The sequence below is a fragment of the Myotis lucifugus genome, unplaced genomic scaffold (assembly GCF_000147115.1).
Source record: "Myotis lucifugus unplaced genomic scaffold, Myoluc2.0 scaffold_34, whole genome shotgun sequence".
Lineage (NCBI taxonomy): Eukaryota > Metazoa > Chordata > Mammalia > Chiroptera > Vespertilionidae > Myotis > Myotis lucifugus.
The window spans coordinates 4,618,718-4,645,268 of record NW_005871082.1 but is presented as its reverse complement, the minus strand read 5'-3'; positions in this window follow the sequence as shown (position 1 = coordinate 4,645,268).

Below are 26,551 nucleotides of genomic sequence, written 5' to 3'. Positions count from 1 at the left end.
AGCTACTAAAGCCACAATGCAACCTACAGCTGATCACAGGGTTACTTTATTTTTTTTACTGTGAATAATATTGCATAGCCCATTTTACACCTTCTATTTTTATTCCTTGAATTGATTGGGAATGTTATATAGTTGCACATTAGGTTTTAGAAGAGTTCTTTAAGTGAAAAACAAAGACTAGTTCCTGGGATTCAGAATAGCAAGACGTTCACAAGGTTACTGTTTGTGCTAAAGAGATTGGCAATCCTAAATTTTCCACCTAAACTGAATTCCTTTTAAAACGCCAAATCCTTTTAAAAGGGAGAAAATGTATTAACTGCCAATCTTCTGCATTTGCATCTATCAAATCAAATTACCTTGTTCGAGATAACATCATAATAGACTATTGTCAGAGGATTCACGTCTCCTGCCTGAAAAATAAATGGATCCCCTGCTAGGCAGCAACGGGAAACAGCCCCTGATGAGGCTCCAATCTACTGACATTATGTCTCGGGTGAAACTACTGGGGACTGGAGGGCCTTCATCATGCTGAAGTTTTCTCCGGTACGGCTATGGGGAGTTTAGGTGTGTAACCTACCGTGTGCAGGGCCGAATCTCACAGCAAAGTAAACGACTTGCACAAAACATTACACATACATGGTGGGGTAAACACTGCTATAAAATCCCCATCCAAGCCATGAACACAGACAGCCAAGGCAGCCTATTGATAACAAAGGGAACAACATGATGTATTATGCTATCATCCAAGTCCCTGAATTAAACTTCTGTGGATGCTGTTGTCTCTCCTTAGAAAAAAACAAAACACATCAAATTGGACCCTATTGCACACATTTTCTGTTTAACTGAGACCTTTCACTGAGTATTTCCTTTTCTACATTCCAAGGCTGAGGCAGAGCCACATAACAAAAGGTGCATCCTTGCCATGTCTCAGCTCTGGTGCTTGTTAACTCAGTGACATTTGGCAGGGGTTCTTCATGACCTTGAGATTCCTTCCCTGTAGCATGGGGATAACCAGATAATCATTGCATTAACTGCTTCAGCTAGTAGTTAACTGAAAAAAATATATAGTTATGTATGTGGAAATTCTTTGTAACCTGTAAAGCAATAACTAAATGTTACTAGCTAAAAGGTGACTCTCATTTAAAAGGATGGCAAGGTTTTAGGTTTTTTTGTTTGCTTTTATTTTAAGTGTCAAGCAGAATAGTTAGTACCAAATTGATGTTTTCTCAATTAATTAATTTTTTGGTGACATCCTAAAAAGTAGATTTGAGGCATGAAGGGATGGAGGAGGGATGAGAAGAGTTGAGTATCTGGGTGATGCTAAAAGCCAGGTTAAAAAATACTCATAGTTTAATATTTTCTATGTATCTGGATAATTGAGCTTTGGTTGGACAAGCTTAAAGGGAAAATTTGGGTTGAGGAATTCAGAAGTACCAAGGAAAGATGGAGATTCAGAAGAGTTTGGGGTGGTTGAAGGAATAACAGGAAGCTAAAGGTGAATGGAGATTTTGGAAAGAGGGAGAGGGATTTTCCCAGTTCCTTTAAGACTCTAGTAACAGTGATTCTCAACCTTCCTAATGTCGCGACCCTTTAATACAGTTCCTCATGTTGTGGTGACCCCCAATTTCATTGTTACAAATTGAACATAATTAAAGCATAGTGATTAATCACAAAAACAATATGTAATTATATATGTGTTTTCCGATGGTCTTAGGCGACCCCTGTGAAAGGGTCGTTCAACCCCCAAAGGGGTCGCGATCCACAGGTTGAAAACCGAGGCTCTAGAACAATACTGGGAGGAAAGAGTTATATGGCTGACGCAAGGTAGAGGGAAGTCAGGGACTCTATGCACTACAACAATGATAATGGTAGAGAAGACCTAAAGGGCTCTGATGAAACCCTAGTTCTCATCCATGTCAACAAAATGTATCCCATACCTACAACAATATTGAGACAACAGTGAAGAGAATTCTAGGAACTCAGAGCATACCTGTGAATATCATTTTACAAAAGGAAGAATGAGCCATATACAACCCATCCCCAACCATATATCTATCTCTGAAGACAGCCCACCACCTGAGATTCAAGCTTAGCAGTAGCAATGACAGTGACCAGAGTTAAGAAGACCCATAGTGCTGGTAGCCCTGAGGCACTAAGGACTCAACAAGATGATTGTAATACTATTTTCTTTCTTTTTAAAAAATATATATTTTTATTGATTTTAGAGAGAAAGGGAGAGGGAGAGTTAGAAACATCAATGATGAAAGAGAATCACTGATTGGCTGCCTCCTGCAGGCCCCCTACTGGGGATCCAGCCCGCATCTGGGGCATGTGCCCTGGCCAGGAATCAAACTGATGACCTCTTGGTTCATGGGTTGATGCTCAATCCTTGAGCCACACCAGCCAGGCTGTGGCACTGTTTTCATTGTCCAATGCAAGTTATTGAAAGTGTATTGGCAGGCAAAGTAAGAATGAGAACATTTTGGAAAGCCTGAGTTTCCTATAAATAAGGTGATCACAACATAAAAAAATGACTGCTGTATTTTTATTTAAGGCACAGAGCCAATTGCATAATATCTAAACTGCTATGTTTCTCCTTCATACATCCTCTATCCTGATCAGAAAACAAAATAAAACACACTACCAAACAGACTCATAAAAGTTGCATCTTACTCAGCATGTTCAAACAAAACTTATCACTTCCCTTTTTCCAGCACAACCAGAACTATTTTGTTCCACTTCTTATCACCCTCTGCTACGTCTTAGTCTCAGCTCCCTAGCAGGTGTTCTACCTATCTCTATCCTTCATCATGACAAAATTCCTTATAATCCCTCATGAACAACCCATTGTCCAAATTCCTTGGAGCTGTTCACACTGCTGCAAATGTCCTTACTAGCCCAAACCTTCATCTAGTTACACTGCTCATCTCCATTCAACCACTTACTTACTAATTTTATGACCTTTAGAAAGTTACTTTACCACCATGAGCCTGTTTGTTCATAAATAAATGGAAGATCCATTATTTTATTAAATTCATGAATCTAAAAATTTGTCTCCTACAGCAGTGAACAGAACAGACAATCCTCCTAGCCCTCATGAAGTTTTCATCAGAGTGGAAGATACAAACACTTAGCAATATAAATAAAAATAGGCTGGGCAGTATTAAGCGCAACAAAATAAAATGGTGCAGTGCATGCCAGAAGTATCAGGGAGGAGCATTGGGGAAGGTCTTCATTTACTCTTTCAAGTAAAGATTTGAAGGAGGTGGGATTGTGATTACATAGCTGATATCTTGGGGAAAACATCTCAGGCTGGGAATAACAAGTGCACATACCCTAAGGGAGAAATCTACTATAGTAGATCCAAAATCAATAAGGCAGGAAAGTAATTGGAGGTGAGGACAGAGAGGTTAACAGGAGCCAGATCATGGAGGACCTTATACTTCAGTGAGGACTCTGGATTTTACTGAGTGAGGTAAGATTCTGTTAGAAGGCTTTGCATAACAAATTACCACCAATTCAGCAACTTGAAACAATATCCATTTTTTACCTCAGAGTTTTGTAGGTCAGGAGTCCAGGTGTGTTCAACTGGGCCTTTCTGCTTTGGGCCTTACAAAGCTGAAATCAAGGTTGTTCACTGGAGTAAGCTCTTATCTAATCTAATGGATTTGGGGGAGAAGTCACCTAGAAGTTTCTCCAGTTGTTGACGTAATCCAGTTTTTAAAAGTTATTTTGTTGTTATTGTTTATAATTTTAGGATTGAGCACCCCGTTTCCATGAAGGCAGTCAGCCAGCCTTGAACTACTCACTGTTCCAAAAGGCCACCAGTATCCCTTGTCATGTGGCTCCCTCTATATTCAAAGCCAGCAACTGTGCACCATATCCCCTCAGTATTTTGAATCTCTAACTTTACCTTCTGCCACCAGCTAGAAAAAACTCTGTTTTTAAAGTGTTCATGTTATTAATTTAGGTTCATACTTTTACTGTATGTGAAAATATAATTGAGGGAATGATACATTTCCACAGGTTTCACCTACACTCAAATGGCAAGGGTACTGAGTTTAATTCTTGGAATTCTGCCCACCATATCAGCCCTTTGAAGTGAAGAATAAGCCCTATATTAAAATTTGCAGAGAGTTTTAGGAGAGATGATGCCAAGATCAAACAAGGAAGAGAGGAAGAACCACGGGAGCTAAATGGGAGTAGACAGGGGTATTCTTAGAACAAGTATGAAATGACCATCTTGCCTTTCATGCACCAGCTCTCCCCTTTCTGCTTCCAGGTGGCCAGGGTTCTAATGTCCTTCACTCCTACCCTCTCAAAGAAGTTAAGGAAAGAACTATTACAATTACATGTGTCAAAGTATAATGGTAAGCCAAGGTGTTATTTCTACAGCTATTTGCAACCTCATTTCAAATCTTGACATGGAAAGTTTTTCCCATATTTTATTTCTGAAATTTTGGAATAAATTAGAGGAGCTTTTGGGGGACAGGGTACTTGCAGTTGCCACTAAAAGTAAATCAAATAAGGGGTCACCAAGCTGCTTATACATAAGGTTAGCTCTAAATATGAATTGATACCAAAGCCTTCTTTTTAAACTTGGCAAACCACTTGGGCTTTTTGTAGATATGTATTAAGTTGGAACATTTAGATGGGTATCCAAGTGTACTCTTAATTGCTTCTAAGAAGAGCTCTCAACCAATCAGACACAAATGTCAGGTTGTACTTGGAGAGGCATGGAATGAAAGCCATAGGGCTAAAGTTTAGGAAAAATGGACTTTTTGTGACTCCCTGACTCACTATTCGGGACAATGAGCTCATTTCAACGTTAGTGAGTCCTAGAATTCATCACCTTCCAAATGCTAAAATGAAATCAGGGAAATGTCATCAAGTTGTTAACCATTATTATCTATTAAAGTAGCACTACTATAGAAAGAGAAATCACCTAATAAAGCCAATCTTTCTTCTTTATATCACCTAGAACTGTCAGGACTCCAATAAATTATAATGGACCCAACTTAAAACCAGTGACCTGTATATTACATACTGAAAATCCCTCTTCTCTCAGCAAGTAACCAACACCAGGCTTGTCAATTAGGTTGGGAGAATGTCAAGGTTAAAAATTTCTTAAAGCTTTTGAAGTCCACCTTTCAAGTTTAAACCACTCAAGTTGTCTGTTTATTGACTCTTGGCAAATGCACTTTCCTATTTCTTAAAAAAATGGAAAAAAAAAGAAAGAAAAGATGGATTTTACAAATAACTCTTACAGAGAGTATACCAACACAATGATATTAGGCTAAATGATTTATAAAGAGAATTATATTGGAGGAAAATAAATAAAACCTTTACCAAACTTCCGGAATGTCCCCATGTGAAACAGTGAAATCTCTGGCAAGTTTCCTCTTTGTCTCCGTTTCTTTACCTAAAACTATGAATAATAATAATTCTCACAAATTATTATACTGAAAACTAAGTTAAAATGAGATAATATACTTAAAGTATCTGGCAGTAACACATGGTGAATAAATCAAAGATATTATTGGTAGTATTATTTTATACAAACTTTCTTAACTTATTCCACAAATATTTAGTGAGAAGTTACTTTTTATAGGTAGACACTGAGAATTAAAGACAAATTGTCTTTACTGTTAAGGTGTTTGCAGTAGAGACAATTAAACAAGCAACTGTAATACAGAGTCATTTGATAGGAGAAATATGACACCTAATACATGCATAAAATAGAGATACCTAATATGCAATGTTCTGATAGGCTTGTAAATTAGGAGAAGGCTAAACATCAAAACTAAATTCTGAATAATAAAAAGAAATAAGCTAGGTTAAGTGGTGATGGAAAATGCTCAAGGCAGAAGGCACAGGGTATGAAAATCTTGGGGAGAAAAGTACGGTTCATGCCGCTGCTTGAGAACGATGCAGAATGGATAGAACTTAGACTTGCAGGATGCTCAGTGAGAATAGCCTTTCCTGCCTTTATCTAAGCAAATCCTTGGAGGCTTTGGTAGGGAACAGTGAGCAGAAGCAGAATAGCACCTTAATGCCTTTTATGCTCATGCTATTTCCAGAAAATGATATGTCAGGGACATCAGCATTGATGGCACAGTATGACGGTATCTTTGGCTATTTGAAACATGTAGAGGCACTGAGAAATTTGAACAAAAGATTGGATGAAAGAGGAAAACAACAGTTTTTGGATTGTAGTAAAGAGTTAAAATGTGGGATGTGAATAGCAGAAACTGAATATCACTCAACGTTTCAAACAGAAGACCCATCTTTGCTGTCTTTGCTCATGCCCAGGATAGCTTGCCCCCCTGACTCCTTCCTCCTAGCAGAATCACATTTATACTTGGACACTTAGCTTATATGACTTCTCCTCTCTAGAGCTTTCCTCAGCCCCATCAGGCAGAACTATTCCCCCATTGAGTAAATTCTCATAGCAAACTGTACTTGGTTGAGGATTTCCCTTTTCTTCTACTATTGTCTATTGAAAGAAGTTTCTCCCCCACAAAATGAGCTCTTTGAAGACAGAGCTAAAATCTTTATTCATCCATATATTCCCTGCATGGTTACAAAATTAGTCTTTGGTAATATTGAACTAAAGAATAATTATTTAAACTTCCGCCCTGTATACATTTAGAGTACATATGTGACATCAGTGTGTATGTTTTCAACACAAGAAGGAGACACAGAAAAGATTGGGGGATTCTTATAAGCAGTCCATAGTCAATGACTGGGCTACCTTCCAAATGGTGTTTGATAAGTTACTGCTTGGAATTTAAAACACATTTGCTCTTAGAAATAATGGCATAGGAGAAATTAGTTTATTATTTAACTAAAATAATTTAACTAAACCCTAACACCCCAATTAACTAAAAGTAATTTCATTTTAATTTTCATGGCAAAATGCAACCCAGGTTCCAAAAGGGAATGCCAGGGATAATTCTCATGGACCCTTATCTTCCCTCCACTAACAAGAAAGGCTTGGACTTTCCACAGCACAATATAAATAGATTTTCCCCTTCGTTCATACTGACTGGATTCCAGAGGTGGAATGAGCACATTTTCTGAATCAAAAGTCAGGATACATGGTGTTCCCCTGACATGATAAATGGATGGTGTGTTTGAAATTCAATGGTTTCTGTTTACAGCAAAACCTCAGAGGAGGAGCAGGCATAGGGCATGAGACAGAGAAAGATAATAGCGGTAAGAAGGAGCAGCAAGGACCACTCTCCGTGGGATAAGAAAGTTTGGTGAGTCAGAGCTTCTAACTAGTGCTATTGGAGTTGGATAAAGTTTGGTCCCTAGGATGGAAATGATGGCCATAGCTCCCAGCAGAGGGAGCAATCCCTGAGGTACTGGTTCCCGGGCCTCAAAGCCATTGGCTTCCTTGGGAAGGCAGCATCATTCCATTAGCTCTCTTTGCCCCTTGCTAGCAGGGGTTGGTGCTCCTCTAAAAAACACCTGGGAACATCTATGTAAGGCACAGAAATTGGGTAGAACTGACTCAACAAGTAGCTGTCTGCTTATTTAAGTCAAAAGCTAACAATCAAGTATTATTAAGAGAATATCTAGCATTTATTTTTATATCTTCCTATTTTCTCTCTTGAATTTCCTCTTTCCACCCCCCCTGCCCCCCCCCTCCCCCCCACAGTAGCTTAAGAAGAGCTTACTCCGTGGTGGAAGATTTTGGAGGAAAACTCGTGTTACAGGCTTTGTAACAAAAAATGTGTATGAAAGTGTTAATCTGCATATAACAAAAGACCACAACTGGACAGTTCATGTTGGGCCAAAAGGGACAAAAATTGTCTGACAAGAAATTCAAATGATGATCACTTAATGTAGGGATTGATTTTCAAACCTACACATTTCAGCTTTGTCAAAAATCTAAAAGCCCAACACAGTGCACATTAAAACAGACAAACATCACTTTCCTTAGCTTACACTGCCAAGGATTTCTGTGATGCATACTTGGTTGGCTAAAACGTTGCTGAAATTGAAAGAAAGGTAAATGTAAATGCTGTGCAAACCTCCACAGACTTCTCTCTAAAAAAATTTATAGCTAAGCAAAAGAGTATGCTAGGATGTGCAATGGCTACAAAGGCACCAAATAGGGCAGTTCCTCCCAACTACAACTTATTAGGAGCCAAGGTAAATACATCATTAAATCAATTATTTTTCTTGATGCATTAGGATTTATCTAAATAAGCATTTGGTCTGTAGATTCATCTGACCACTATTTACTGAAAACTCACCTATGTCATTGGTTGCATCATTATCACCTACATTTTCTCCATATTCTCTATCAGCACAAATAATTTTATTTAAAATTGGTTTTTGAGAACTTTTTAAAAGAGGCAGGAATGAGAAAAGCTTCTCTAGCTTTACAGACCTCTGCCATTGGTTTTAAGTGCACAGGGTTAAAGTACATCGTGACTTTGCTTTCTGAGATGTCCCAGCTCTATTCCTTTCCATCATTTTGGTCTAAACCAGGGGTGGGCAAACTTTTTGACTCGAGGGCCACAATGGGTTCTTAAACTGGACCGGAGGGCCGGAACAAAAGCATGAATGGAGTGTTTGTGTGAACTAATATAAATTCAAAGTAAACATCATTACATAAAAGGGTACGGTCTTTTTTTTTTTAGTTTTATTCATTTCAAACGGGCCGGATCCGGCCCGCGGGCCGTAGTTTGTCCACGGCTGGTCTAAACTGTTTCCTGCCTTCATCTCTGTTGTCCCTGGATGACTTGATTTTGATTCCACTCTTAGAGAAGTTTCTCCTCAGTGTAGGGCCGTCTTAGGAAGGAACCTAACAAGTCAACTGAGAGGGACTAGAATGTTCTAGCCATTCTCATTGCAGACCCGTGTACTCATCCAGTAGTACAGAGAGCAAACCCCTTCATCCAGAGCTACTGTTCTAAAATCAACCTACCTCGTTGCTTCCCTCCACTCCCTTCTGTAAACACATGCTACCAGTGGGCGTGTGGGTTGTCTTTACTCCTTTATATTTGGAGGTGCTTGGGGACAACTTATCATCTAATATTGTTTTAAATATTGTTCATGTTTTTTGTTTTGTTTTGGTATCTAGTTGCTCTATCTTTTTTTATGAGGCAATTTGGTGAGACTGGAAACCCTGTTCTCACACTGTTGTCATCTTCCCAGAATCCTCTCCCTCCTTGCCCTTTCATCTCCTATCATCATTCTTTCCAGAAGAGTGAGATGTCTTAAAATAAATAAAATTTATGTTATGTTATTCTCCTACTTCTCTAATAGTCTAATAGTTTCTTGTCACATACACAGGTGAAGCAAAAGTATGTTTACAGTTGTGAGTATGTGAAACAGTTTATTCTTGTATTATTACTTATTATTGTATTATTTTCCATATGAACAACTGTAAAGATACTTTTGCCACACCCTTTAGATAAATACATACATACATACGTACCCAAATTTATTTCTATAGATTATAAAGTCACCCATAATCTGGCCCCTTCCTATATTGCAAACCCCATTCACTGAATTTCTTTTCAAACATGCCAGGGTAGCCCTTGATTCAGAGACTTTGAACTCACTATTTCTCTCTCTTAGAAAAGTTCCCCTGTTCTAAGGGAGAAAAAATTCTTCATCTACTCTCTTAAGTTCCGTATTTAGGAACTGGTAGTTAAACAAACAAACTACAATTTAATAGGAGAAAAGGCACACAAATATTTTAATACATTTTTATTAATTTCAGAGAGGAAGGGAGAAGGAGAGAGATAGAAACTTCAATGATGAGAGAGAGAATCATAGATCAGTTGCCTCCTGCATGCCCCTCACTGGGGATGGAGCCTGCAACCCGGGCATGTGCCCTGACTGGGAATGGAACCGTAACCTCCTGGTTCATAGGTTGATGCTCAACCACTGAGCAATACTGGCCAGGCAGAAAAGGCACACATATGTAATTGATATTTTTAATTTTATATACAGAGAGGCCTCTCAGAAAAGAAATTAAAACTTTAAGAAGTGGTTAGAAGCAAAAGCTTATGTAACACTTTAACAAATGGCACTACATTGTGTAAAAGTGACTAGACAAAGTTAAAGAAAGAGTGTGGGCTCCCAGGGAGGTAAAGTGTGAAAAAGCGACGAGGAAATGTATGGTAGATTAGGATTGCTTAGTGAGGTGCGTTATGCAGAGGTGACTGGTGCTGTCTCCTGTGATTAGTCTAAGAGTGTTCTAAAGAGACTACGAGGCTTTTTCCTCTCCTGATATGAAACAGGAAAACACCTTGACAAATGGAAATGTATGTCACCTTTATAAAAGCTAATTGGTGTCCTGCTTTTATGCACAAAGGAAAAGGGTGGGGACTTCTCCCTTTTCTGCTGTTTCTCAATTGCCTTCGACTCAAAAGAATCCTTATGCCAAAGTGGCATATTTTGGAGCAACATATTCCGGTCCCCTTTGCCTGCCCCAGCACTTGCAGGGCTGGCTCCTTCCTATTCAGAACCCACTTTAAATGTTGTTTTTGGATCCCCTGAAGGGATATCACTTGTTCCCCTTTTTATCGTGGTGGCTTCTCTTACACTCTTCAGAGCAATTTCCACTCTCAGGGATAATCATGCCTATACTCTACTTTACTTCTTTATTGTCTAGCCGCTCCATGAGAGTAGAGAAATTATATGTCTTATTCACATCCCTATCCTCCCTACCTAGAAAAACACCTCACACAATATAAAGATTCAATAAATATAGTTAAATTAGTAAGTGAATAGCATGCCATAAAAACACTGGTTGTTTAAATATCCCAATCTCGCATTAAAATGCTGGGGGCAAACACTGCTTCTGTTCAGCCTTTTTTTAAATGATTTCAGAGAGGAAGGGAGAGGGAGAGAGAGAAACATCAATGATGAGAGAGAATCATTGATTGGCTGCCTCCTTCAAACCCCCTAATGGGGATCGAGTCTGCAACCCAGGCATGTGCCCATGTCTGGAATCAAACGTGGGACCCTTCAGTCCACAGGCCAACACTCTATCCACTGAGCCAAACCAGCCAGGGCTGTTTAGCCAGATCTGATCTCTCCCCTTGTCTCTCTCCTTTTAGTTTCTTAAGCCAAACGTGCTTAGACTATAACAAGAGACCAACAGAAGGCCAAAGGACAAAATTGGTGATGACTTTAGTTCCAAAGGGGAAAACATAAAAATGGACTGTCTGCAGAATTTGCCGAACAGATGTCAACTCCATTTGCTACTTCACAAATCATGGCAAAGGATAATTGCATTTCATTGCTCCTCAAACAAGGTGACACAAAGAAAGATGAAACTGCTCTCCAAAGAGGGGCTTTTTTATAGGCAAATAGCTGAAAATTGCTACGTGGGAGGTCAGGAGATATTTGGGACATTTCCATGTCCTGGCCAGCACATGAACTAAGCATGGGCCCTAAAATCTTTCTGTTAACTTTAGGAATCCATTTTTCAGAAGCATTAGTCATGTGTTCTCTTACGTTCGAGAAATCGGTGTATGGAATAAATCCTCTAATACTTGTGTTCTCATCCCAGTGCAAAGTTTAAAGACATTTTTAAGGTTGTGATTATGGGGAAAGGGTTCTAGCAGCTAATGGGTATTGGCCAGAGATGCATCTAAACATCCTTAAATGTACAGCTCTGTCCTTCACAACAAAAAATCATCTGTTCCAAAATGTTAATAGTATCCAGGTTGAGAAACCCTGTTCTAGACTTAAGGAGACCGGTAGATGATGATGATGATGATGATGATGATAATGGATGATAGATAGATAGATAGATAATATTTTGCTCAAAAATGAAAACAAAACTTTTTAAAATCCTCAGAATGCCAAGTAATATAGTATTAGAATATTAACACTGTCAATTTGAAAGAAATAAAGACTCAGAAATGTACAACTTGGCATAATTTTACTCCAGAGAAGTTTTCCACATTCATATGCCAAAAGCAATTATCATATTCCTGATTGCTAATTAGACTGGCACTGGTTTCAACATATTCACAGATGGCAACTTAAATGATAGTTAATTTTCAAGCTAAGTTTCATAGTTTTAAATTTAAATATTCAAAATTATGACATCCCCTGTTAATCTATTCACTATAATATGGGCCCAACTCTGTCATATATCAGGGTTGGACACACGGAAGAACAAGACAGGTTTCCCAAACCACTTGGGAAAATCAATCACATTTCTGGAAAGCCTACCCTACAGAGAGAGTTGTGTTGAGTTGGGGCAAGAACATGTCTGAGGACTGTTTACCATCCCCCTTCACACACACATGCACACACATACACACTCACAAACACCCAGACAAAGGTTTTCATCAAGTGGCAAGAGCCTTGGACTGGAAGCCAGATGTCCTTCATTTTGATCCTGACACTGGCCTTCTAAATAGTTAAGTGATCATGATCATTCCTATAACCACTGGTGCCTCAGTTTGTCTGTCTATAGAGTGAATGCATAGATGTTTTGTATTATCGTTTAGCAAGGCTCCCCTTCAGAATGTTATCAAACCTCTTCCACCTATTCAATGCATTTTCAGGGTGCCCACCCAAATTATATATACACTTTAACAGCTGATAGCTCAATTTTGAAAACTAAGTGTATTTTAATGAACACTGCCTTTATGACTATTCAAAGTGTGTGCATACATTTTTGGGGGACACCCTATATTTTCAAGACAGTTCTTAAAACCCATTTATGAATTTATAAGGAATCAGCTGACCACTAGTTAATAGTCTCTGTATTACGCTAGGTTTAATATATAATTTTCAACCCTAAAGAAAAAAGTTTTACCTAGAGGATATGTAGAAGTAGAAAAGTAGGTCACTCTCACACACATGGGTCATCTTGATGCTGAGAACTGTCAAAAACAAGGCCACTTTTAAGCATCAGGAAAGGACATTCTACAGGAAATGGAGATAGGCTATATATTTCAAAGAGCAATAAACAAAATCCATCTTCATAATTCTATTGTTTAAAATATTCCCATTCAAATAAAAAGAATGCTATTAGTCCCAAAATAAAACCAATGGAAACATTTGAGATTTGTATGTGATTTTTAAAATATTCTACTGAAAAGAATATAAAATGAAATGAAGCAGGTATGACAGCCAAATATTTCATTTCTCAGTATTCTGACAGTTATCTTAATAAGGGAAAAGCTACACAGGAAAGTCCTTAGATTTTAATTATCAAAGAGTTAATTACCCTTTTCCAATGTAAGGAGGTAATAAAAAGATGATCTGATCCAATAAGGATGATTCTAAATTTAAGAATAAAAATCACACTGTTTGTGACCCCACCACCAGCTGCAACAGAAAGTCAGCTCTCTCAACAAGTTACAGCTTCTAAGATTTCAAAATTTCCCTCCTTCCTCTGAACAAAGAAAAGAAACAAGGAAGGAAGGAAGGAAGGAAGGAAGGAAGGAAGGAAGGAAGGAAGGAAGGAAGGAAGGAAGGAAGGAAAACTATTTCACAGGCTAAGCAGAGAAAATCACTCAACTTATCAGGCACATATACCTTTATTTAATGTCCATGGAAAGTAAGTCCTTTCCTTCACTCTTGGCCAATTTAGGACACAAGTTATCCCTGAACCAGGAAAGACTTACTGGTTTAAGCTAATCAATTATAGCAGATGGATACAGGGAAATCATCAACAACATGTACTAGAAAACTATTAGCTCCTTATATTCAGTCACTATTGTTAAGTTTAATTAAAAGCGGCATTTTTATTTTTAACAAAATTCTGTATCATTTGTGTTCCTTACTGCTTATCTTTCCCTCCAGAATACTGAAAATATTAATAATTAAAGGACTGATGAGAGTCATATATGGAATCTGATTTCAATAATCAAAGGTCACTATATTCTTCCTGCATCTCATTAGAAAAATGGACTTGGGTTGAGCATCCCAAACCCTGTTGTTGCACAACAAAGGAAGACATGCTTGATCTGTGGTTCAGCCAACTTTTTTCTGTGAAGGGCCACAGAGTAAATTTTTGTGGCTCTGTAGGCCACATGCAGTCTGTCATATACTCACATTTTTTAACAACTCTTTAATAATATAAGAAATATTTTTAAGTCATGGCTGTACAAAAACAGGCTCCAGGCTGAATTTGACTAATGGACTATTGTTTATCTACCTGGTAGAAGACACAACCTTGAGTTCAATTACAAGACTGAATGCAGCCAAGCCAGCTTGCTTCAGTGGTTGCGCATTGACCTATGAACCAGAAGGTCATGGTTAGATTCTCCATCAGGGCACATACCTGGGTTGTAGGCTCAGTCCCCAGTAAGGGATGTGCAGGAGGCAGCTGATCAATGATTCTCTTTCATCATTGATGTTTCCATCCCCCTTTCTTTCTCCATTCCTCTATCTGAAATCAATTTTAAAAATATTTTTAAAAAGACTGAATGCAGCCCAGTATGACATAACATTCACTTCATGTTCTCCTGCTAATGAATCAGAAGTAGGTTGAACAACCATCTCTGCGTACCCAGGACATGGGACTATTCATGTTAAGTCTGGGAAATTCTCTGGCCAACCTGGAAGATTGGTAACTCTAATACATTCCTCAACTGGGGGAGTGAATTTTTTTAAAGAAGAAGGTCAAAAGAAAGCTGTCACTTCATGGTTGGCCTTCTTATTGAAAGGGGATGGGAGGATGAGAGGGAAGAGGTGGTAGTTAGAAGGCTGATGAAGTTGGATTCTTGTGATCAATTGTACTAGGACTGATCCACCTACTACAATCCATGGTTGTTGCAGTCATTCATTTTCTGTGCTTACTATATCTGGGGAAATATGGGATAGAGAAGTCATACACCAAGTGATAAGGGTCAAAAGAAACCAAACAGGCCATGTGAAGACTGGAAAACAGAGACATGGACAGTTACTTAGAAAAGCAGCTTGAAATTTTCATTTAAATTTGTCAACAAACGAAAAAGGTTGTGCAAACACATTCACATTGTCAAGGGCTCTTGTTCCATTTTGTTCTTCAGTCTCTTTTGTTATTTTTTTTCTCCTTCTTTAATGTAACTAGCAACACATCAAAAATAACCTATTCCGGGTATCTCTCGCTGAAGCAAATAAAAGCAGATGGTATCAGAAGCTAATGCAACATGGAACTACAGATCACACACAGCCCAATCTGTGTGAGCCTTGAAAAAAGATGTATTTAAAAGCATGTTGGGTTGAAAGTGAAGGATAGGGAGGGCAGGGTGCCAGATAGAGACAAAGGGAAAGGTGTTAGGAACCTATAATGCCTCATTCTTAGGAGGAGATCATTGAAGACTGATATACGTTTCCTTAATATACAACACTCTAACAAGCTCAACAGACTAAAAAAGCAAATGTCCTAACAGAAGTGGTCAAGAGAGGCAGCAAGGTGGATTGCCCATTAAGAATTTCAAGCCCAGCTGGTGTGGCTCAACAGTTGAGCATCAATCCAGAAACCAAGAGGTCACTGGTTCAATTCCTGGTCAGGGCACATGCCCAGGTTGCAGGCTCCATCTCTAGTAGGGGATATGCAGGAGGCAGCCAATGGATGATGTTTCTCTCTCATCATTTTTCTACCTCTCTATCTCCCTTCCTCTCTCTCTAAAAAAATCAATAAAATAAAAAAAAATGGTGCTACATTCACTGATATTGTACAAAAGCCTACCTACTGTCCATAAATCACAGGAAGTAAATAAATACATAAGTAAAAAAGGAACCATGAGTGAGAAAGGGGCCTTGCATGAATTTCAGAAACAGCATTCCTGCATTTCCAACCTATGCATTCTACTCCTCAAGAAGTATAAACCATCTCACACGGTCTCACTTATTTGCACAATTTTCTCAAGAGATCTATGGAAAGAAATGTTGACACCCATTTCACAGACAGCAGGATTCAATTATTTCCCCAAAGCCACATTTTAGAAAAGTGCTGACATTGGAGACACTATCTGTTTCCCTGAACTCCAAAACAATCCACACTAGAGGGGCATAGAAAAGGAACACAAGCACACATCAGTGATAATCAGGTAAACATCAAAGTTTCTTTCTCTCCCTTCCTCTCTCTCTCCCTTTCTCTCCCCACCCCACTCTCTCTAAAAAATATTCTCGGATGAGGATTAAAATAAATAATTAAGTAAAAGTATATAGTTGTTAAGTAAATGAATATAATGGCATATCCATGAGTAAAATTTTAATATTCTGTTATTAGATTGTTATTATCTCTACTTCTACTTCTTTCACAGTAGAAGTTAAGATTATGTGGACAAGAATTGAAAATGAACTAATAACAAACAAACAGACATATCAATTTTTAAAACCGTCCATTTGTACTTAGAAAGATGCTATTTCTTTTCAGCTGATTAGTCTCATTCAGAAAGTGACAGTCTTTTGTAAAAATCAGGGTGTCTCCTAGTACATTTTTTTTCTGAAAGTTTATCCTAGGTACTTACTCTCACTTTTCAAGAGCTCTGAGAGAATTTACCATCCAGAAGCCATTACAAAGACATATTCTCCAAAGGAATCTATAAACTTTAAGTGGACTTGAAAGCAATTTAGGATTTTTATGAAAGCTAAATAAATAAAGCAGAATATTTATACCAAACAAAGACTCCCAACAACTAAACTTATTGTAGTTCATCTTATCTATTGTATGCTGAGCAAAATAAAAAATAAAAAATAAGATAAATTTCAGTCAAGGTCTTACCTCATTTTTCAATCAAATAATATTTCCATATAGTACTAAAATACTTAGCTAATTTAAAAAATTACTTATTTGGAGTACAAACACTTCATGAAAGTGTATCTTATTATTTCATTTGATAGAGATGCACACTCTCTATTACATTTTTTTCTTACCAAGTAACTTAGAATGTGTCCTTCAGCATTTTTAGATAATTTTAGCAGTTTTCTGGATCTATCATATGTATAGGCCAGAAATAGAAAAAGAATAGAATAGTTTCATTTCTCCTCTATTCACAATTATTTTTATTTAAAATTTATTTTTTTGTAATATTGAGTTTTGTTTAACTTAGTCCTCTTAAAAAGATATTTTGTAGGGACATCCTTTAGAATTATATAAACTCAGGAATTTGTATCTATCCAAAAAAAAGAAAGAAAAATGATTTAGCTTTACATAGCTTCCTAAATAATTTCAAAAGTGAGTTTTCTAACTCATTGAGGGAATTTAAGAATCTTTTAAAGAAATGGATGAGAAATCTCAGGGACCCTTTAGAAAATAATAAATAGATGCTACTTTATTTTTATGGACACAAAGCCTGGACTGCTAATGGGCTTTGGGTGTGAATCACTAAGTAGATCTTTGCTAAGTAATTACATATGTGGCCGACTTAAAGGAAAACTTCAGAATACTGTAACATAGATTCTGAGCAGACTTGTTTTTAGTTCTGTATTTGAAAATCACCTAAACCCAGAGATGGACAGAACTTTACAGTGTTATCCAAGCCTCACTCTGCTTCCCAACAATCCAGAGCATTTTCTAAGAGATGTGCACATTTGTCAAGGAAAGACCAGCTCAGCAGATGCTTGAGAAGAAAAGGGTGTGTGGTGAAGGAAGCCAAAGATCCAGAGTGCGAAACTCTTAGGACCTTGACAAATTAAATATCCTGACTCTCTATTGGACATATATAAAAATGTGACCACATTTGCCTAGCAGAATTACTAGTACTATGAGAATTAAATAAGATGCAAGTATTCTGTGGATACATAGTTAAGATCAATAAAGAATAGTCCCTCCCCTTTCCTTTGAGCAAGATCTAATTTAGGAGAAAACAGCTAAGGGGTGAAGAGCTCACCTCTTACACTGGTGTAAAGTCACCCCCAGGACCACCGTAAGAAGTGCTTCCTCACAAGCCAGCTTTATGGACAACCATGCTTGAGTTCATGCTCTGCTGTCACTATTTCGAGGTCTCTAATAATTTTGAACAAGGGACCCCTCACTTCCATCTTTCACTGGACTCCACAAGTTATGTAGCCAGTCCTGCTTCCCCAGTGCCGGGGTATAAGTGGCTAGTGCTTTCTGTCTCGGCCATGCACACAGGGCCCCAGCTAAGCACTGCTCTGGAGGAGGACCTCGCACTGAGAACTAAAACAGGGCGTAGGGTCACCTCGATTTCCCATTCATTTCTTCTCCTTCTGTTGCTCTGATGGTCCCATTGTTTTCCATTGAGTATTCTTAATTTAATATTAGGGGATGATTTAGTTTAAAATTTTGTATTAACTAATAATGATCACTATCTGGTTTAAACCTTGCAGCAAAAAAAGAAATAAACGAAGAGTTAAACCATTCCGGAAACAGTGCTCTGAAATCTCAGAAGACTTTTGAATAAATTCTTACCCTTAATTTCTTTTCTTTTTTTTTTTTAATGGACTTGTTGGGTTTTTTTTTGTTTTGTTTTTTTATTGCTTAAAGTATTACAAAGAGTATTACATATGTCTCCTTTTTTTTTCCCCCGCCCTTGACAATCCCCCGGCCTCCCCTACCCCCCAGTGTCTTATGTCCATTGGTTTTGCTTATATGCATGCATACAAGTCCTTCGGTTGATCTCTTACCCCTCCCCCTCCTGCCCCCCAACCCTCCCCGGCCTTCCCACTGTAGTTCGACAGTCTGTTAGAGGCAGCTCTGCCTCTGTATATATTTTTGTTCAAAAGCTTATTATGGTCTTTATTATCCATAAATGGGTGCGATCATGTGGTATTTTTCCTTCATTGACTGGCTTGGTCTAAAGTTAGAGACAAATGACTTTCAGTAGAGCACTGACTTTCCAGGAGCTAAAAAATAAATACCCAAATAAAATAAACAAATTCTTAGAAATCATAATATTTACAGTTTAATCGCATTCATTTGGAACCCAGCTATCTTACAACCTTACTTACTCAAAATTCTCACCAGTAGATAAAGAAGTGAAGTAAAAATGACCCTTCACTACTAAGTAAGTGTGGGTCATTTAGAGCTTAATGACTTTCATTAGAGTCTAATGACTTTACTCAGAGGTCTTATTCTCATGTCATCATTTAATGACTTTTTATTTACTCTTATTCTAAACACAATTCTGCTAAAGGGATTTTAGTTTCCAAACTTTCAGGAGAGACTGCTTAAGAGACTGCTGACATCCAGGAGATATTATTACCAACAGCAAATGTGGTAATTTGCTGTTGGTTATTACCAAACACACATACATACTATATATATTTAACATTATCTATTGGTATGGACATAAATATACATTATTATACACACACATAAACATATCATTTAAAGCCATGCTAAAGTAAAAACATTATTTATTGCAGTGAAAACCAGCCCAGGCTTTTTATAGTTTTCAAGTGCAAAATCTTCCTAGCTGTCATTTATAGCATCTATAAGTAGTCTGCCATCTGCCATGATTTTAAGTATTTCATAGGTATCACAGGTACTTCTAATCCACATATCATCTGTTTGTGGTAGGTATTATTGTCTCCATTTGACAGAGAAGAAAGACAGGAGATTCCATGAAGGTTGTTTTTCCCAGATTCCATGGCTATCAGCTGTAGAATAAAGGTGCTCTCACAGTGCTGGCTGTCTCCCAAGAAGGTGAACTAAAGACCACTAATTGATTTCCATAATGATGAGTCATGAAGGGAGTTGTAAGTATTTATCCATTAAATTTCATTTAAGAAAAAAGGTAAATAAAATATTTTTAGAAAGATAATATTCAAAAGAGAGATTATCATGATTTTCCCTTTCATGATATTTGGAGTTTTAAACTTCAACTATTTTTTTAAAAATCCAATTCATAGAATTCACTTCCAAAGAGTTTCAGATAAATAAAAAATGAATCTATCATCTTTCCTGGCAGTACTATGGCATAAATGAATCAACCAAATTAAAGGTAGAAGTAGATAATATTATAGAACTCAAATTATCATCAAAAAAGAACCTAGTAGTTCTTTCACAGGGAAATTCCTAATTAATGTTCTTACTAATAAATGTGAAATATGGGCAGAGATTTATGTGTAAAGACATTTATTACATGCAATTTACAATACTAAAATTTTGAAACAAATTAAATTTAAGAGAAAATTGGTTAAATAAATCACTGCTGATACTAAAGCAATGAAATATTCACAAATAGTAGAATGGATAAATTGAGGTATATATCAATTTTATATTGTACAATAATTTTAAAAAGAATAACCTGCAATACACAAAAACACAGGCGCAATTTCTGCCACTTACAGGCATTATGTTGAACAAAATAAGCCAGACAAAAGCTTACATATAACCCGTCTTAATATATATGAATTTCAAGAACAGGCATAAACAACTTATAGCAATAGAAGTTAAAACAATGGTTCCTTTAGGGAACATTGATATAGAAAGGAGTATAAGCATCCCTTTTAGGTGCCAGAAATATCATACATCTTGATCTTGCATCTATTAAAATGTGTATGTACATATTTAAACATTCACTGAACCAAACATTTGAAATTATTGCACTTTATGTTCATTACTAATGTAAATTTTCTCATTAAATGATGATGTATTACAGAATTGTACATCCAAAACCTATATAATTTTAATAACCAATGTCACCCCCAATAAGTGTAATAAAAAATAAGAGAGAAAAACGAAAGTAAAGATATAAATAATCTGACCATTTGCAACTAGAATTTTCTACATTTCTAATGTCAATTCTTTTACAGATGGTTGCTCTGCTAACAGAACCTCTTCTGTGCCATCCTGTGTGGTTAAGTATCTGTGACCCTCCAAGCACAATTACACTCGCACAAATGTAATATTTGCATTGTCTACCAACTGCTTCACCACTATTAACTCAGTGGAAAATGTCACCAGCTTCCACCACAGACCTTTATTTTCCTAGTGCTATGGCCTCTTAAGTATAGATTGTCATGAGACAGCCATATGCATATAGTTCTAGAAGTCAAAAATTCACTGAGACCTTTGCCTTTTTTAGTCAGAATATTTTAGCACAACTTAAACATACATATAGAACGGTGTCTATATTAGGAAACCATTGGTCTATTTCTATGTCTCATTTCTCAGCTCAAATACTTTTGGGAAACCCCAGATTTAACATATTAAGGGTGACACAAGTTGTTTACCTTAAGATAATTGTATATAATTTCAACAATTATTGCCTACCTAATGAAGCCTCTATAAAAATCCCTGATCTATGGGGTTCAGACAGCTTCCAGGATGGTGATCATGTGGAGATGATGAGAGAATGTGATACCCAGAGAGGACATGAACACTCCACCCCCTTCTCACATACCTTGCCCTATGTATCTATTTTGTCTGCCTATTCATGAGTGTTAAACCAATAATTTAGTAATTAAACTTTTTTTTATAAGTTTTATGTGTTATTCTAGCAAATTACCCCAGGAGAGGGTCATAGGACTCTCCCATTTATAGCCAGTCAGAAACCCAAGTGACAACCTGTACTTTGGATTGGCATCTGACATGGAGGCAGAGTGGGGTTCCTGAGGCCTTGACCTGTGGGATCTGATGCTATATCCAGGTCTAATGTCAGAACGAAGTTAAATTTAGGACATCCAGCTGTGTGGGAGGATTGTTGGGCGTGACGGGGGAAAACAAACAGTAACACACATTTGGTGACCAAAACTATTGAAAGCATAGTGTTTTGAAAGAAGAAACATGAATGTGTATTAGTCAGCATAGTCCTTCCCAAAATATTCTCCCTCAACAGAGCTCAGCAAAGGGCAAGATTGTAATTATATTCAACCTGCAGTCTCTATCACAACTCTTTAATTATGCCATTGTGGCATCATGGACAACACATAAAGGAATGGATGTAAATGCGTTTCAGTAAGACTTTATGGCCTCACAAAAATGAGCAGCAGAAAGGATTTAGTTCATGGGACATATTTTGCTGATCACCTCTTTAAAATAAAAAATAAAACTTTAAAATTTAACGTTAAAAAATGTTAAATTCATGAGAATCATGGTTTTTGATCTGGAACGTGTTTGCATATGGGTTTCATAGCTGTTCAGTCTTAATCAGCAGCTGTTTATTTCCTATTATTAACACATTTACACTTATTCCCAGACTTCTTCACTGTAGTCCAATGTTTGTAAATTATATTGTGTTATAAGTAATATTTTACAGATTTCAGTATTAAAACCAAGACTTATTCTCTCCTGTGGTCTAACTTCCTAACCAACAATTAAAAGGCCCTAAAATACTGTAAAAAATACCTGTATATAAAGAAGCAAATACCAATATGGTACTCAGCAGCCAGAAAAAACAAAACAAACAGAAAACCATACACACAGCAGGTCTAATTATTTTATAAAGTGATCAGAGAGAGAGCATTTTTATTCCATTGTTTTGTTTTGTTTTTAAGTCTGGAGCCAATAGAACTCACTGCTTTATTCAAATACCCTGATATTAGCACCCTGAAATCATTCTCTCACTCTCTCCCTCCAATGTGAAAGAGGTAAGATTTTACTAGTGGATCAATTAAAACATACACAGCAACAACAACAACAACAATTAAGATGTTTATAAATGAAGTATTCTCTAAAATTGGACAAAAATTTGCAGATAAATTAATAATTCATGATATGATTTATCACACATGTGTTTGCCATCCCAAGGGAAGAGAGGAAGAAAGACTATATGTGGCAGATGCTACCCACCCACATCCCCACTGTGCTATGCCCAACTTCCAACAACTCCACCTGCTTTTCAGTGCCTGGGGGCTTTGTCATGCTTCCGGAGCCAGCTCTGCTACCTGCTTGACAGGCTACAAGGGCAAGAAATTAATGACTTCAGAACAGCCCTCAAACAACGGCTTACAGGAGTTCATGTACCTATATCTGCTCCCTTGACCATCCTTTGAGTCCATTTTACACAAACCTCCACAATTCCCCCAGCAGGATTAAGCTTTAGCCTCCCATAGTGGTAACTAGGTGACAATTCTCCATTCATTGCTTGCCCTTCCTTCCCATTCTTGTCCCACTTCTTTGCTCCCTGACAGGTTCCTTCACTTCCCATATCCCAAAGCAGATATTATTTGTCAGTAGGCCCATTTCACAGATTAGAAAACTGGAGCTTGGAAAGTGTAAACCACCACCATCTATGAGCACAGATCTTCCTGGCAGTAGAGCCCTTGCTATTGGATACATTTAATATTTCACTGTAATTATTTTGCAGTTTATTCTTAAAGAGGCTACAGGACACAGAGCCCAGCAGTATTAATAATGAATCCTTACTGTGCTTACTCTATGCCAAGTTTAGGTATCACCTCACTTAATCTCTATAAAATTCCACAAGGTAGGTACTATTATTAAACATCTTTATATTTTTAAAAAAAGGTGAGGCATAGCAAAGTTAAATCATTTAGGCTGGTGGTATCAGGACTTGGATCAGCCCATCTGACTCAAAAGTAAAAACTTATAATTAATTGTTTTACTTTTAAAAGTATGTTTTTATTTATTTTAGAGAGGGAGGGAGGAAGAGGAGGATGGATAGAAGGAAACATCAATGAGAGAAACATCCATCGGCTGCCTCCTTCATTCTGCCAGCTCCCAGGAGAGCAGAGCTTCAACATTCACTCTTCAAATAAAACCATCAGTTATTATTTGGCTGTGCTCTACTTGGCAGAACACAGCAGAAGCACTGCTGGAAGTCCATGGACCTTTTCTAATGATTTTTTTTTGTCTGACAAGGATGATGATGATGATGATGATGATGATGTCAACAACAATTAAATTAGATCTATTTCTTCCTGTGCTAAATGCTTTAGATATTATTACAATAAACATTCTCATGATCCAGATAGTATTATATCTATGTTAAAGATAAGAAAACTGAAAACTAGATCATTTAGCAATCAGGTTCAAGGTCACACACATAGTAAGTAGAGGCATCTAGGTTTAAATCAAGTTTTGCCTGACTCTCAAGCCACAGAATTTTCTTGATACCTCACTGCTTCTAGGGCCACTCATTTAATGATACCAAACAAAATGGTTCACAAGGCTAGCTTTCGGCAAGTTTCACTTTTTTTTTAAATCCTCACTCGAGTATATTTTTCCATTGATATTTAGAGAAAGTGGAAGAGAGAGGGAAAGACAAAGAGAAACATCAATGTGAGAGAAACACATTGATTGGTTGCCCCCTGCACGTGCCTTGACCAGGGCCCAGGCTGGGGAGGAGCCTACAACCGAGGTACATGACCTTGACTGGAATCAAACCCGGGACCCTTTGGTCCACAGGCTAACACTCTATCCACCAAGCCAAACTGGCTAGGGTGGGAAGTTTCATTTTGGAATGAGACAGATTGCTTTCATTGGAATTTTCCCCATCTTGTATGTTACTATTGTAACTCAATGATCTCACCTTGCCCTCTTTGTAAACTTTGTTGACACCAAATTACTATCTATTACCCCCCCAAAAAAAAATGAGTATATTGAAGACCTCCCATTGGCAGGATGGTGGTGATGACATGGACAGGTACCCACACTGCCAACAGCTTCATTTGTCTACAGAATCTTCCTTTTTCTCCACAAAACCCCATTGCCATGTAGGTTTCCTATATATATATTTCTGTATTTTTAGTTATTACCTCTCTTTATATGCAAAATGGTCCAGGACACCTGTCCAACAACTCTATTTATCCGAAAAGCTTCAAGGCTTCTCAGATTCATAATTAGGTGTTAGTCTTTTCTCCCAGGAGACCCTTCCTCACCTTTCACCTTTCTACTCTTGCAACTTGGTGTCTTTCTCTTTCTCTCTCTCCCTCCCTTCCTCTCTCTCTCCTTCCTTCTGCTCTCTGTCCTCTTTCTTTTCCTCTCTCATATCCAGACAAACATACAAGAATCCACAGTCCTTACACACATTAAAATTTTTTGCTCTTAAAATATAAGATTTCACTAAACTTATAGGCAAGTATTAAAATGAAAAGCTTTATCTCCATAGGGCTATTTGCATTTTGAGCCTCAGCTGCAGCTTGCAGAATAAAAAGTTTATCTCACTTAAAGGAATTTCATACATCAGTGACCAGCCATTACAGGGAACAAGGTGCCTTTCTTAAAATCCTATATACACAGATACAGCCCGGCCTGGCTAATGAATAAAGAAGGTGTGAGGGGCATCGCTAGGCATACTTTAATAGGCATTTGGCCACAGTGATTATTTCCTGGTGCTGTGTGTATTAAATATGCACCACTCGGGACCCGCTGTGAAACAGAGGCGAGAAACATCGACTTGCAATAAGCAGAAGCGGCACAATAACCGTATCCCTTTCACTTTCTAAACACATTTATCAAGACCTGGCAAGACATCGCCCCCCAATTGAATAAACACAACTAAGATCAGTGTCTTTTCCTCAGGGTGGTCTGTCTCTGCCAGCAAGAAAATGTCAAGGCCGACACCATGTATTCCCAGCACTGATAAACCAGCCACTTCCTTCAGCATCTCTGTGGCTGCCCTGGGAACAGTCATCTTGTAATAGCTCAGGGCCTGGTTATCTTTCCCTCCCCATCCTTAGAGGGTTCCACCAGCTGTAGGTGTGGCCGCAGGTTCACTGAGGTCCAGCCAAGTTACAAACCAAGCCCTGTTGATTCTTTTTTCCACAGGAAAATTTGCTTGTATAATTGCCTCAGGGAGAAGCAAAGCTACAAAAGGAAAAGAGGTAGCACTTCCATTTGTGAGGATTCTATCGAGAAGTTTAAACATAATCTCCTCACTGAGGATTTCATTCGATTTTACCTGGCTCATTCCCATGGAAGCTTTCAGACTCAGCTGAGTGGTCACCTCTCCTGGAAAGACACCTGACTCCCAGGCTGTGTTAGCATGCTCTTCTCCATGGATCTGAATTCTTCATTATTGTTCTTATCCCCTTGGATTTCATTTTTTTAATTGTCTGCCCTTGGAACTGTCTCCATTGGATATGAGGTTTTGAGAACTGGTCTGTATCAGATAGTATATCCCTGCAGCCTTAGTATCTAACTTAGTTCAGCTAAGTTAGACATTAAAAAAAAAAATACATTTCTGTCCTTCAATAGAATTCAGGTTTGGTTTAGTGAGTCCAGCTGTAACACTCAATTGTCCGCAGAAGGGAGTAGCAGAGCCCTAAAGCCACCTGCAAAGAATAGATTAAGGCAAAACCTTGTGTGAGTGTTAGATGAGACCTCCTGGCAGAAGGAGGCCTCAGATGGGACGGTAATGAACCAGGGAGCTCAGCCCTGATGGGGGATTAATAATTGCCCTGGAGGGCAGACAGAGATGGAGCCCTGAGGAGTTGACATTAGTGACAATGCAAGATTTGGTGTGAAGTTAGAGAAAGAATGAATGAAAGAGTGAATACTAATGTCTGTGTGTGCCTGCCTCTGTCTACTGCAGCTGCCAGAGATGAACTCCTTGCTGGATCTCTGAGAGACAGACCTGCGAGGGCAGGAAGAGTGCACTCTCACCACCAAGCAGAGCCTCAAAATAAGTGATAGAGACTACTTTTTTTTTGGTATTCAATATCTCCTTATATATAAAGTTTCTTAAATATA